Source organism: Stenella coeruleoalba, assembly GCF_951394435.1.
Source record: "Stenella coeruleoalba genome assembly, chromosome: 21".
In the NCBI taxonomy this organism is placed as follows: domain Eukaryota; kingdom Metazoa; phylum Chordata; class Mammalia; order Artiodactyla; family Delphinidae; genus Stenella; species Stenella coeruleoalba.
Genome location: NC_137167.1, coordinates 19218851 through 19232492, shown reverse-complemented (window position 1 = coordinate 19232492; position 13642 = coordinate 19218851). Strand labels below are relative to the sequence as shown.

The following is a 13642-nucleotide window of genomic DNA, read 5'->3' as shown; positions in this document are numbered from 1 at the left end:
CTGCCTTTCCTGCCTCAGCCTGCGTGTTAGAGCGAGCTGACTGCCTCGGGAGCCCCATGCACTGTAGGCACCACGGCCCTAGACAGTCAGCTTCCTGCTGTAGCTTCAGCCAGGTCTGGAGCAGTTCATTGAAAGGCTGCCTTCCTTGCCCTTTGCGGTTTTCTGTGTGTGCTGAAAGCGTGTGTAGGTACGTGTATAAATAATGCAAAGGCCACAGCCAGAGTTGAAAATTATGTTCGTCTAGTTCCAGGAGAAACTGCTCGTTTTTCTTTGGACAACACCAGAGTTGAAATACTGTCAATATAATTTGCTGGACTTGAACCCTCTTAAGTCCCCCTCCCCTACCATGCCCGGGCAAAGATCAAGTAGCCATGAACGTGGGGTGAAGACTTCCGTCTATATTCCTCTTCTCTCTTCACCCCCCGAGGCAGGGCAATGCCAGACTCCTGACTCGCCCGAATACCTCGTCCTGGGCATCATTTTCTCCTGATCTTAGGAAGGACTCTTTTGGGAAGAGTAATTGTGAGACAGATGGAACTTCAGGACCCCAAAGACTTGAGAGTTCTAGGAAAACAGTTCAAGGAAACCACAGATAAGAAACAGCCTGGCTCCCAGGGACATTTAAGGCTCTCTGCCAGGTTACTGAACGTGACTGGTGTCCTTTTGATTACCCGGATGACCAACTTAACTTGCTTTTGTCTGCACCTTAAGTAATGTAATGGATATAGGGTTAGCAGATCAGAAGAGAGGTCTTTTTGTGTGTGTTTCAGGGTTCGCTCTAACCCGGTAGAGGTGGAGAGGAGCCTCGCTGGGGCTTCACGTTTCAGCCTCCCCCCAAGACGAGGCAGATGCGCCAAGGGAACACTGTTCTCATTCAGGCAGTTTGAATGGGGGAATCCTCTTTCCACCTTTCAGTGGATAGCGCGATTCAGTGACCTCAATGGGACCCAGGGACTCATTACCTCCCGTTAGTTACTTAGCCCGACAGGAAATAGCTGTAGCCATTTGCACCCACTCTCACCTTCCCTGTGATAAGGAGCCGGTGCCCCGGTGTGGCTTTACTGCTGCTCTTGGAGTGTCAGGATGCAGTGTTTGGCCCGTCCATATCATCCGGTCACCCAAGGCTATGCTCTCAGGAAGTGTGGCGTTGCTGCCGGTGAATCAGATTGAATTGTTCACATAACAGCGTGGAGCATTTGGGGGAAGATTTTTGGTTCCATGAGGGGAAGGGAGAGAAGCCTTCTTCTGATGGAACAGTCCAGGAAGAATGTTCTCAAAGCTGCCGGTTTGATTGATTGAGCTGCAATAGGAATAAGTTCACACCACAAAGTTTACAGCTCAGTTTTCAAATGTGAGGCAGTGGTACAAAGCTGTTAGACTGTGTGGTCATACTGTCCAGGTTCAGATCTTTGGTAGCTGGGTGACCTCGGGCAGGGGAGACGGAGCACACGCCTTCTGTCCCAACTTCATTCTTTGTAAAATGGCGGTAGTGTCTGCCTCAAGGGTGGCCACGAGAATTACATGAGGTAACTTGTTGCAAAGCGTCTACCACCAAGTATTAACTGCTATCAAATAGTAGTTGTTAAGATGCATGCGGTTGACAGATGTGTAGTAACGGCATTTGCTATTTTGCGAGGGCAGAGACTCTGCTGCAGAAAGGAATAGTAATTCGACTAAATATTATTAGAAATGCCTCAGGACAGGTTATTTTTGCTCTTCACGTACAAATGGAAAGGTGAGATGTGATGGCTCCCTTCCTGATATGTTAGAGGCGCTTGGGGTGTGGAGTCCACCGTCTGGTTTTTGTGCTTCTAACCGTCCACTCCTGGTTAGAAGTTACCTGGCTTTTTTGAGCACAGTTTCCTCACTGGTGATAGGAAGTTAACATGCATTTTGCTGGCTTTTTTTGGAGTTTGAGTCAGGTGGTAGTACATGTGAAGTGACTGGCATAGCGACTGGTCCATCACAGGCAACTCAAGAAAAGAGAGCCACCACCATCAATGCCATCAAAGTACCCACCTTTCCCCTCTGACATAATGGGGCATCGTTGGTGTCGCTTTCCCACTGAGTAGTTTTTCTTTACCTCCTCTATGAAAATTGAGGCAAGGTTCCCAAACTGCTAAGAGCTGCAAAGAATAAAGGACAACTCATAAGTGCAGGGGCCCTGAAACCCAAGTAAAGTCTGCACTTTCGATCTTCAGACCTCACTGCCTCCGATGATCTCCTCCCCTGACTGACTTGCCCACTGTGGTCTCACTTGTGCTCCCAGGTTAACCCAGCTTATTACCTCCAGCACAGCCTGTGTGTATCTGCATCTGAGCCTGCTTTGTGGAACAACATAACATTTGCTTCTGCAAAAAAACTCTTTGAAAACCCCCTCACAGTCTCCTCAGAACCAAAGCGTGCGGCTCCCTTTGCTCCAGAGAGCCCTTCATATTTTGCATTTGTGTATATACTATATCTTGTGTTTTCCTATTGTCTTCAGACAGTAAACTCTTTTTATTGGAGGGGGGCGGTCTTTGTTGCTGCGCACGGGCCTTCGCTAATTGCGACGAGCAGGGGCTACTCTTCGTTGCGGTGCGCGGGCTTCTCATTGCGGTGGCTTCTCTGGTTGCGGAACACAGACTCTAGGCACACAGGCTTCAGTAGCTGTGGCACGTGGGCTCAGTAGTTGTGGCTCACAGGCTGTAGAGTGCAGGCTCAGTAGTTGTGGCTCACGGGCTTAGTTGCTCCACGGCATGTGGGATCTCCCGGACCAGGGCTCGAAACCGTGTCCCCTGCATTGGCAGGCGGATTCTTAACCACTGCAACACCAGAGAAGTCCCCAGACAGTAAACTCTTTAATTGCAGAGATCCATTCCTGCTTCCTATGAAGATATATATATATATGCTTTCCGTTTTCATGGGTAATTAATAAACATTTATGGGCGTTTTAGGTTTTAAAGTTTCTTTTCTCTCTTTTTTTGGCTGCACCACGTGGCTTGTGGGATCTTAGTTCCCCCACCAGGAATCGAACCTGGGGCCCTGGCAGTGAAAGCATGGGGTCCTAACCACTGGGCCGCCAAGGAATTCCCTAAAGTTTCTTTTTGTTTAGGAACAATGTGTGAAAATTGACGAAAATTGTGGAGTGAGGGGTAAATAGCCCATAGCTCCATATTTTGGCATATTCCTTTGTTTATATGAATATATACCACTTTGCACTCTTTTATTATTATTATTATTAAGGTATAATTTACATGCAGCGGGATGCTTATTGTTGCATCAGTTTGACAAACACACACACTCATGTAACCCACACCTTTAGATTACATTTCCAGTAGACCCTCTTCCCCTAGAAGCAAACACTGACCTTATTTTTATCACTCGAGGTTAGTTTTGTCCATTCTGCAATAGAGTTTCATGTAAATGGAAACACACAATAAATTCTCTTTGTGTCTGGCTTCTTTCACGCCTAATGTTTTTGAGATCCTTCCATGTTATCGTAGATACTCTGATGTTTAAACTTATGTCGAGCACTTTCCCATTTTGCCTCTTGGTCTTCATACGCTCGTGGTTAATGATCACGGTAATGCCTTTTGAGTGGATGTAGCATAATTTCACTTACCCCTTCAATAATGTCATCATAAGGCTTTCATTGTCGGCTGTTTTTCTTACCCATTCCCATGGTTTCAACTACAGCCTATAGGGTGATGACTCAGATTTCTCTTTCTAGTCCCCTCCTTCCCCAAGCTGTAAATACTTTTTTCCCAGTGAAGAGCTGCCTCTAGATGAACCAGTCCAGTGTAATCAGACCTTCCTGACTCCCCAGCCCCTTGCTTCCGGAATACTCCGCAGTGTCTCCTCATTCAGACCTATGCCTCAAAGTCTGTTCATCACCTTCTACACTGGATTATTATTCACTTACCACCCAGGCTGCCAGCTAAGGTCATAACCCTCTTCCTCCATCCTCCGCATGATACCAGGCTGTGCCCTAAATGTCGCCCAGATCCATCTCTCTTCAGCATTCTGGCTGCTTCTGTCCTAATTTAAGTCCTGTAATTTCTCACCTGCAGTATATCCCAGTGGTCACCTTGCCCCCAGGCCTGCTTCTCTCTTCTCCAAGTGCTACCAGGACTATACTTGTAATATATCTCATGTGTGTCCTCTACTGGACATCTTTAACAAACATAATTGGCTCCATTTTGGCTTTGGGAAGAAGTCCAAGCATACTGAAGTCACCGTGTATGATGTGTCTGTAACCTTCCGGTGTAGCTTCATGGTGTCTGACCCTCGTTCTCCTCTCTGCATACCTCCTTTTCCCTCCCAAGGTCCCAGGCAGAGGCTCATTCGTGCCTCGTTTGTGCCTCCTCTCTGTTTGAAAGGCTCTCTCCTCTTCCCACTATCTTTCTATTTTTGCCTCTCAAACTCCTTCTTCTTCTCATTACTTATTTTTAAAGTCTTAACTAAAATACCTTGTCTTCAATTCAGTTTCATTCAAATCCTTCAGACAAGTGAACTGCACCTTCTACTATACCCTTCAAGTACCTTGCTCTTATAGGTATTTGTTTATAGACCTCTTTTCACAGCGCAGAGCTGTGAGCACTTCAAGGGCAAGGCCAGTACGTCCTTCATCTTTGTAGCTCTACCAGCTAGTACCTTGGGCCTGGCAGTTAGCACTTCTGATGCTTAGTACTTCAGAGAATGAATGAATGATTTTACTGCTGAGGATGGTAGCTAGGGAAAGTTGGTTTTATCCTTATAATATGCTTATACTTGATGGTTTCTGTACACAGATATTTTCCTATAAACTGTTAAAACTAAGTAATAAAGTAAGATGAGCTATCGTTCTCTTGAAGACATTTTACATGATGCCTGACAATCCCAGTTAATCAGGTCATTTTGAAAATGTCAGCCCTCAAAATAAATTACAGTTCAACTTAATGTTCTACATAATCCACAGCAAACATTTTACCTCTGAGATATGGAATAAATGTGTCATTCTGATTCTTATGGTCATGTTGGTGTAATGGAGCGCCATAATTATGATCTTTTAGGGTTCCTACTGTATTTTTGTATTGATCTTAATCATTGGAATCACATTTTTTCATCTAAATTAATGAAGAAAAAGGTAGTTTGTATTTCACAATTATTTTCTAGCCATCAGAATTAATAGCTAACTCACGTCTTTCTATACATTTGTCCTGATTGTTCCTGTGTCATGATACAAATGAGATTTTAACCCTTTATTCACTAAAAATTCCTGGAATTCCATAATAATGGTTCAGAAGACTAGTCAATTTTGCCCTCTGTATGTAAAGATGGTGGGTACGGCAGCAACATTTATTGAGTGCCTACTCTTTCCTAACATCAGTGTTCATCTCTAAGTCTACTGGTCTGCATTGTATAGGAAGGGAGGGAGGGACGGACGGAGGGAAGAATTGAGGCTTAAACGTTAATGTAACTTTCTTAAGGTCAATAGGCCAGAAAAGCAAAGCACCTGGATAAAAACCTAGGCTGGCTAGACCACCAAACTCCCGTTAATTACAAAGAAAGAAACCATGGTGAAACTGTTGGAAAGATGGGGAAATCATTTGATATAAACACTAGTTTGCATTGATAACTACTTTGGGGATCTTTTTATTCAAGTCAAGAGTTCAAGAAGTATTAGATTAAAATATCTTGTTATTATGTACTAGGAAAAAGTGACTTGGCTCTGCCTAAAGCAGTGTACACACTGTCTAATCAACACTTGACTGTGTCTGTGAACTAACCTCCCTTCACACCTTTATGGAATGTGTTAATTCTTTCACTAGTTTTGTGTATAGTTATGGTTTAACAAGGTTGTATATTTAGAGTAATTTTAAAACTCTTTACAGTTAAGCCACTTTTGAGTTGCAGAATTCCAGAAGTGATTTTTGAAGTGGGCTTTAATGAAAAATCTATTAATATGTAATGAAAACCAACCGTATGCCAAAACAATTCTTTATCTCACTGAGTTGATTGAAGAGGGAGTTGATTCCGTCTTAAACTTGGCTCGTTCTTTTTCTATCCTTGTCTGTCTCTTCTAAATTTAGACTTTGGCTGGCTGTCTCTATAAGTGAAAGGTTGGGTTCTTTCACCTGTACAGATGCACAATATTACCAAGAGTGTCTGTTCTTTTTGCTCCGGATGCACAGGCTCAGCGGCCATGGCTCATGGGCGCAGCCGGTCCGCAACATGTGGGATCTTCCCTGACCGGGGCACGAACCTGGGTCCCCTGCATCGGCAAGTGGACTCTCAACCACTGCGCCACCAGGGAAGCCCAAGCGTGTCTATTCCGAAAGCCTATTGAGTCTTCTTCCTTGTCCTGGTCTTTTCCCTCACTTGTCCTTGTCCAGTTTTGATATGTTCAGTTTTTCCTGATTTAACGTAATTTGTCGGTGGTTTTCAAACTTCACTGTGTAATAAAATAGGCCAGATTAAAACTGCAGATTCCCGGTTCTGACTCGGGTGGCTTGGGATGGAGGAGTCCACTTGTAATGATCATCCAGGTGACTCTGATGCAGGTGCTCCCTGGGCACACTAGCTGTCCAGAATGTTGTTCACTTAATGTAAAAAATGTATGTATATAAGACTTAAGTGAGCAGAGTAAGAGAATAATACCAAATAGCTCTAACTGAACTGAATCCATTCTTGTACATAGGCTTCCAAATCATATGCATACCAGTAACTTTGGGGTTTTTTTGTTGTTGTTTTGTTTTGTTTTAATTCTAGGTGGCTTTTTAAAATTAATTAATTTGGTTGCATCAGGTCTTAGTTGTGGCTCTAGGGCTCCTTAGTTGTGGCTCACCGGCTCCTTAGTTGCAGCTCGCCGGCTCCTTAGTTGTGGCATGCAAACTCTTGCGGCATGCATGTGGGATCTAGTTCCTGGATGGATCAAACCGGGGCCCCCTACATTGGGAGCACAGAGTCTTATCCACTGCACCACCAAGGAAGTCTCTGCCTACCGGTAACTTTGACCTGCCCTTTTGAACCTTGCCCCCTAAACATGAATCATCAGGGAGGAGACACAGAATAGTATCAGACTCACCTGTTCATTAATATTAAATTTATTCTCTTGATTGAAATGTGATTTCCTTAAAGTGTTAACTTACTTTCCTCAGGCCTGAAGCTTAGAACATTTATGCCGGTTATTCAGCCAGGCTTTTGACTCAGATCCACTTTCCAGCCTAAGTGTTTTGATTGGTCCATGGAACGTTTGCTGTTGTGACTATGAGAGCATCTGTTTTGCAGCATGTTGTTGGCCAGTGACTAAGCTGAAAAACAGCAAAGCCTTTGCAGACTTTTATTGGCAGGGAGAACCCGGGGCTCTGTGGAGGCCCAGCTGGCACCTCTGTACTAAGATCTGTGACTGGGCCAGACCGTCATCCCGCATGTGAATAAGATTTCATCAGGACTAATCAGTGTAGGGAGAAAAAAGATTGTTTTTTTACCTGCCTTACTTTGCAGTCTCTCTAGCTTGCACAAGATAATTAAGCCCTGTTATTCTGAGGTGTCCATTGTATGAATGCGTGAACTTCTCTCTTAATGCATCTCAAGTTGAGAAAACAGCCACTTGGATCAGGTTGTTCCGTGTTCTGTGCTATAGAACCTGCACTGAGAAGGGCTGAGCGGATTGAGTTCTAGACCCGGTTCTGCCACGTCCGTTCCCCCTACAGTCTAGGAAAGTGAGATTTAAGATAATACCTATGTTATTAACTCAAGACATGACTATGTTCTATTACATGGAATAATAAATATGAGAGCACTTTGTAAAGTATGAACTGAGCTTTAAAGGGAAGGTGGTATTATTTATGGGAGAATGGATTTGACGTGGCGGGAGGTTTGTGAAAGTAAATTCCCAGTAAGATGTGATTAGTGGAAGGCTTTTGAAATCAGTTCTTGTCAATTCATATAATGCCCAAGAGCAATCTGAAAGCTATTTGTAGCTAATTTCAAAATTCAGAAAGAGACCTTTGTCTCTCTCACGTGTCTGCCAAATTTCTTGGTCTTGTGAAAAAGCAGTACCTTTGGGGAGCAAAACCTGGGGCTTTTATGAGTAGATGATCATTCCACAGACAGTCTGTGAAGACTCACTCTACAAAATAGAGCACTCTTTCACTTTATCCTCACCAAACTGTAAGGTTAGCAGAGCAGGTGATATTTAGTCCTACCTGGCGTATCAGGAAACTGATCTGCAGAGTTGGAAATGCTTGTTGTTGATAGTCTAGGTCCCTGCCCTTCTGTTGTTCTTTGGGTACCAGCCTCTCCACAAAGTAGCATTTTACTTTTTAAAAAGGGCTTCTTGGTTACTTTGTTCAGGTGTATTATTTCCAATTTGAAGCAGATTAGACCCCAGTTTAAGAGAGTAACCAACACGGTCACTTGCCCTGGAAGTGTGTCATGAGCAGATTTCCCTTCAGAGAATAATACTATGAAACAATCGTGCTACTATGATAGAAGGTTATGTCGCCATTTATGGTTCTGGGGCTGGGGTACAGGAGAAGTAACGTAAGATAGATATTTGTTTCCCCTTCCTTTTATACACAGGTGGCAGAGTATTATACATGCTGTTCTGCACCTTGTTTTCTGCTTAGCATTTCTTAAAGATCAGTACACAGAGATCTTCCTCAATATGTTTTTAAACAGCTATAAAATTATTTTTTGGAAGCGATTCCATTATATAGATATACCATAATTAATTTAACCAGTTTCTTCACGGTGGACATTCGGTTGTTTGTAATGTTTTGCTCTTACAAAATATGCTCTAGTGAATAGCTTCGTATGTCCCTCATTTTATATGTGTGGGAGTATGTCCCACACATATATTCTTAATGGCGGAATTCCTGGGTCAGAGGAGTATGCAGAGAAAATGTCAGACAAACCCAAGTTGAGGGACATTCTGTAAAATGCCTGACTTCAAAATTGACAAGATGATGAAAAGCAAGGAAAGACACATTCACAGATTAGAGAAGATGAGGGAAATGTGATGAGTAAATGCAGGTCGCTATCTTGGGTTGGAGCCTAGAACAGAAAGAAAGGACAAAGCTTGGAGTTTAGTTAATAATAATGTGCCAGTAAAATTATTTCTTAGTTTCGACAAACGTCCTGTCATAATATATGATATCAGCATTAGGGGAAACTGGGAGAGAGGTATCCGGGAACTATTCTATCCTTATGAGTTTTATGAAAATCTAAAATTATTCCTAAAAAGTTTATTCTTAAAAAAGCGGGGGGGACATTAGTAGAAAAACTGGTGAAATTGCAATAAAGTCTGTAGTAGAGCTAGTAGTATTGCTTCAACGTTAAAATCTTCGTATTGAAAAATGTCCTGGCTTTACATAAGATGGTAACATCTGGGGAACCTAGGTGAAGGGTATACGGGAGCTCTTGGTACTGTCTCTTTGTACCTTTTCTATCAATCTAATAAAATTATTCCACAATTATAAGTTGTTTTTTTTAAAAAAGCATGTCTGCCCTGAGAAGTGTGTGCTGTTAAAGGAGTGGAGGGGTGCCCAGAAATAAAAGCAGGTGAGGTGGCCGGAGAGAGAGACTGAGAGAGACCAAGAGGAGGCAGGAGAGGCTGGACCAGACACCCACCTCATTGCCCTCCTGGATGGTGCGGAGAAGGGAACCGTGCTCAAGGAAGGGCTGGCACTCACAGCAGGCCTGCTGGAAGCGTCTAGGGAGAGCGTGGGTGTACAGCTGGGGAATGAAGTCATCTTGCTTTCCTGTTTGTCTCTCCTTTCGGTCACGAACTCTTGTACGGCATCGTGAAACTTTGCATGAGCTTCTGAGGGACCTTACCTCCCTAGTTTTCTTTTTCTTTTTTCTCTTCCATATTTTATGTCTAATTTAGATAAAATTACCTAAAAGTTGGAGAAATTCTATTGCATATAATGCCAAGAACAGTAGTATTAGAAAGTGAAGCTTTGGGGTAGATGTGTACCCTGTCCTCGTGTGTGTGTGTGTGTGTTTACCTTCTTTGAATACTAGACGAGCAGTGCATCTTTGTAACTGTCACACTGTGTCATGGACACCCCTCACCGCCAAGCATGTCTTTGAGGACTCTTCAGACACATTTGAATCGGTGGACTTTGGCAAAGCTAGCAATAATAGCAGTAACATTTGTTGCATACTTAACTCTGGTCAGGCACCGGCCAAGCGCTTCACATATATTTTATTTAATCCTGCAGTGGAAGGCACTAATATTAGTGCCACTTTAAAAATAAGGAAGTTCGGGCTTAGAAAGCTTAAGTCATTTGCTCAAATCACATAGCAGGTAAGTGGTGTGGCTGAGATTTGAACCTAAGTGTTTAGCTCTATTCTGTTAAGACATTTATTTATGTTCCTGAGAATTAAAGTATTTCTAGTTGTCTCATGACGAAAACTGCTACTCAGATATAAAAATTAAGAAAGCCGTGTATCATTTCAAAAGAATACTAACAATTTAGGGCCATGGTTGTATAATGTTTTTCATTGTAAATAACACATTTATCAGTCACCAAAGGGAAATTGGTCTCCATGAGATGGAAATAATAAAAATCTGACCCTTCCTCTTAGGAAAGGCCACCAGGACCAATGAGGTAATGGCTGTACTTCACTCCTGGGGAAAACTCCTAAAGGACCCAGGACGAAGCCAGTTCTCTTCTCAAGGTTATATTTGATTCAGGCATTGGACCTTCTGTAGATGTCATCCAAATAATCGAAAAGGAAAAATTTCAAGCATTTCACCACTTGTGAAATATTTTTTCCTTGCTTAGTTATCCATGTTTTAAACTGTCAGGGGAGTCTCTCTGTTTTTCCTGTTCTGTCCTTGGCCTCGAATTCTTCTAAGGCCTGGTTCATCTCAGGTTGAAATGTCAACTTCCAGCTTGTAATGTGGCCTTATGTTTTAGGGCTGATCTTTTTTTTTTTTTTTTTTTTTTTGCGGTACACAGGCCTCTCACGGTTGTGGCCTCTCCCGCTGCGGAGCACAGGCTCCGGACGCGCAGGCTCAGCGGCCATGGCTCACGGGCCCAACCGCCCCGCGGCATGCGGGGTCTTCCCGGACCGGGGCACGAACCCGTGTCCCCTGCATCGGCAGGCGGACTCTCAACCACTGCGCCACCAGGGAAGCCCAGGGCTGATCTTGTAAATGAGTTGGTTTCTTTCTTTCGCTTCTTAATTCTGAAAACTCTGTTTCTCATTTTAATTAATAGATTGCTGGAGAGAGCTTCTGCATTTTCCCAGTATGGGCACAAAAATGATAATCCTTCAATTTTCCTGCAGGCAGTGGTCTCTTTGGTGTGCTTTATCACAGACGTGCTTTTAAAAATTGTCTAACAGAATGATTAAAACAGTAAGGACAAAAGGACTACTTTGTAGTCTGTGGATTTTCCATCCGTGCACTAACTTCATGCAAACAGTATCGCCTAACACTGTGCGAAAACTCCTTGCTTAGTCCGAATTCTGAAAGATTCATGTTTGATTTTGGCTGTCTTGGGTGTTTGATTAATTGACTGAGAGTGAGTGGAATTCTGGAGAATAAGCAAGGAAGAGACAAAACTGATAACAGGAGTAAGAGCCCAGCTGCATAGAAATCGCTCCTAAATTGAAATAAGTACACGGAAAAGTCCAGGACTGAAGCCCCAGGCTGGCGTCCCCGACTCCCGACGAGTGTGTCCAGCCATCAGGGGTCCTGAGAACCCTTGATACAGCGTTGACATGTGTGTCCTTTAGAAAAGTATTTCACGAGTCTTTATGCCAGATAAGTGCTTCCCCAGGAGCCCAGGCCCGTTAACTCAAAGTAGAGCCATTTGTGTGAGGGATCACTTCAGCCCAGCTGTTCCTGCACAGCTGCAGGCTGATGTCACCACCTGGGGCCGGGCCTGCCTTGGGACTGTTGTCCTAACAGCAGTAACCACCGCTCCCCCGTCCGACCCATTTTTTTTCCCTGTACCCTTCCTTCCCTCCTGTCCTCCCTTTACCTCTCTGCACAGTGGCCAACAAAATCAAACACTAGTTAAGCGTCTTTTAAAAAAAAAAAAAAAAAAGAGGAAACACCCTGTCCGGCCGCCAGTGTGAGTGAGAGGATTTCCAACTATCCTTTTTGATTTTAAAGTTATACAGTTACACATTCAGACTGACAGTCTTTGATTACAAGCAGATGTGTTGGAATCCGGCAGGTGTAGCATACTGCTAACTTCTACACGGAAGCTCTTCTAGTTTTTGGTTCACTTAGACATTTTATCTCAGATATGAGCCTTCAGATGAGCTAGAATTTTTTGTTTTGTTTTTTACTTTGCTGTTGTCTGAAATCCTGAGGCAATTACGTCAGAAGGCTGTGTGAAATCAAGATTTCTCTGACTAGAAAAGCTATTTTGATGCCTTTATTGACTGTTCACAAATAGTTTTCTACTGCCTTCTTTCGTATAGAGCTGTAACGTGGAATTCACACAAGGAGGCTTGTGGCCCTATCATTTTATTTGTATTATTTTGGAAAGGCAGTGGAAGCGAATACGTTTACCTCTTTGGCTAACATTTGCCTTCGTGAATCACTTTTTCCTCCTTTGATAAATACGTAGTGATATGAGGAGCATATTCTGTAGCAATCAGCATGGCCATCATCTTTTAATAAATTCTTTTAAGGAAAAAAATCACTTCCCAAACGGAGTCCCAAAGGCCTGAGTTGTTGGTGATGTTGATGATCTCTGTAATGTGGCCTACATCTGCCTTGCTGAGTCTTCTCTCCATCTTTTCTGCCTTGGGAATGTTCTAGCTCCCAAGGTGCACTGTGCAGGCTCCCCATTGCTCATCGTGGAATACAGTTTTTACCCTCAATATCAGGGTAGTAGTTCTTGCTTTGTTTTTGCCTTTACTGCTAGTTCAGTAAACATTTGTGGGTTTATTTGAATTTTAAGGGTGCTCTTTAGCAGACACTATGCTTGTCATTATTTCAATATGACTTATTTTACTTCTGAAGGAATACTGATATGGGACAAGTAGAGGCTGGTGTTTCTACTGCCATGTGGCATATTCCCAAGAAAACAAGTCTACATCATTGCCCGAAATCCATCCCGGGAGCCAGCCAATTTCCCACTACTTAGGTCAGAATAATCATTGATCTAAACTATCCTCTTCTCCTCCCTAAAACAACCTTTTTCCTTCCACTACTCCACAAATACATATTCCTTACCAAAAGAGACATAAGGATTACTTTATCCATTTTGCATGAATCCATGGGCACTCTGGGGTGTTGAGAACATGCATCCTCCTTACAGAGTAGCACTCCCTTCCCCATATCTAACATAAGTACAGGAAGGCTGCAAAAGTCCAAAGTCAGGCTTCCCAAGAAATGATAGAACTCTTTCAGGATTTTTAAAAAATTTTTATGGCATATAGTTGATTTACAATGTTGTGTTAGTTTCTGATGTACAGCAAAGTGAATCAGTTATATATATACATATATCCACTCTTCTTTAGATTCTTTTCCCATGTAGGCCATTCCAGAGTATTGAGTAGAGGCCCCTGTGCTATACAGCAGGTTCTTATTAGTTACCTATTTTATATATAGTAGTGTGTGTATGTCAGTCCCAATCTCCCAATTTATCCCTCCCCCACCATCCCGATAACCATAGATTTGTTTTCTACATCTGTGACTCTA

General features: G+C 43.0%; 1 protein-coding gene across 4 annotated transcripts in view; it reads left to right on the top strand.

Annotated features, from left to right (window-relative positions):
• The window catches only part of MTUS1 (microtubule associated scaffold protein 1), a 159916-nt gene that overhangs the window by 132674 nt on the left and 13600 nt on the right, over positions 1–13642 (top strand). The window lies entirely within an intron of this gene.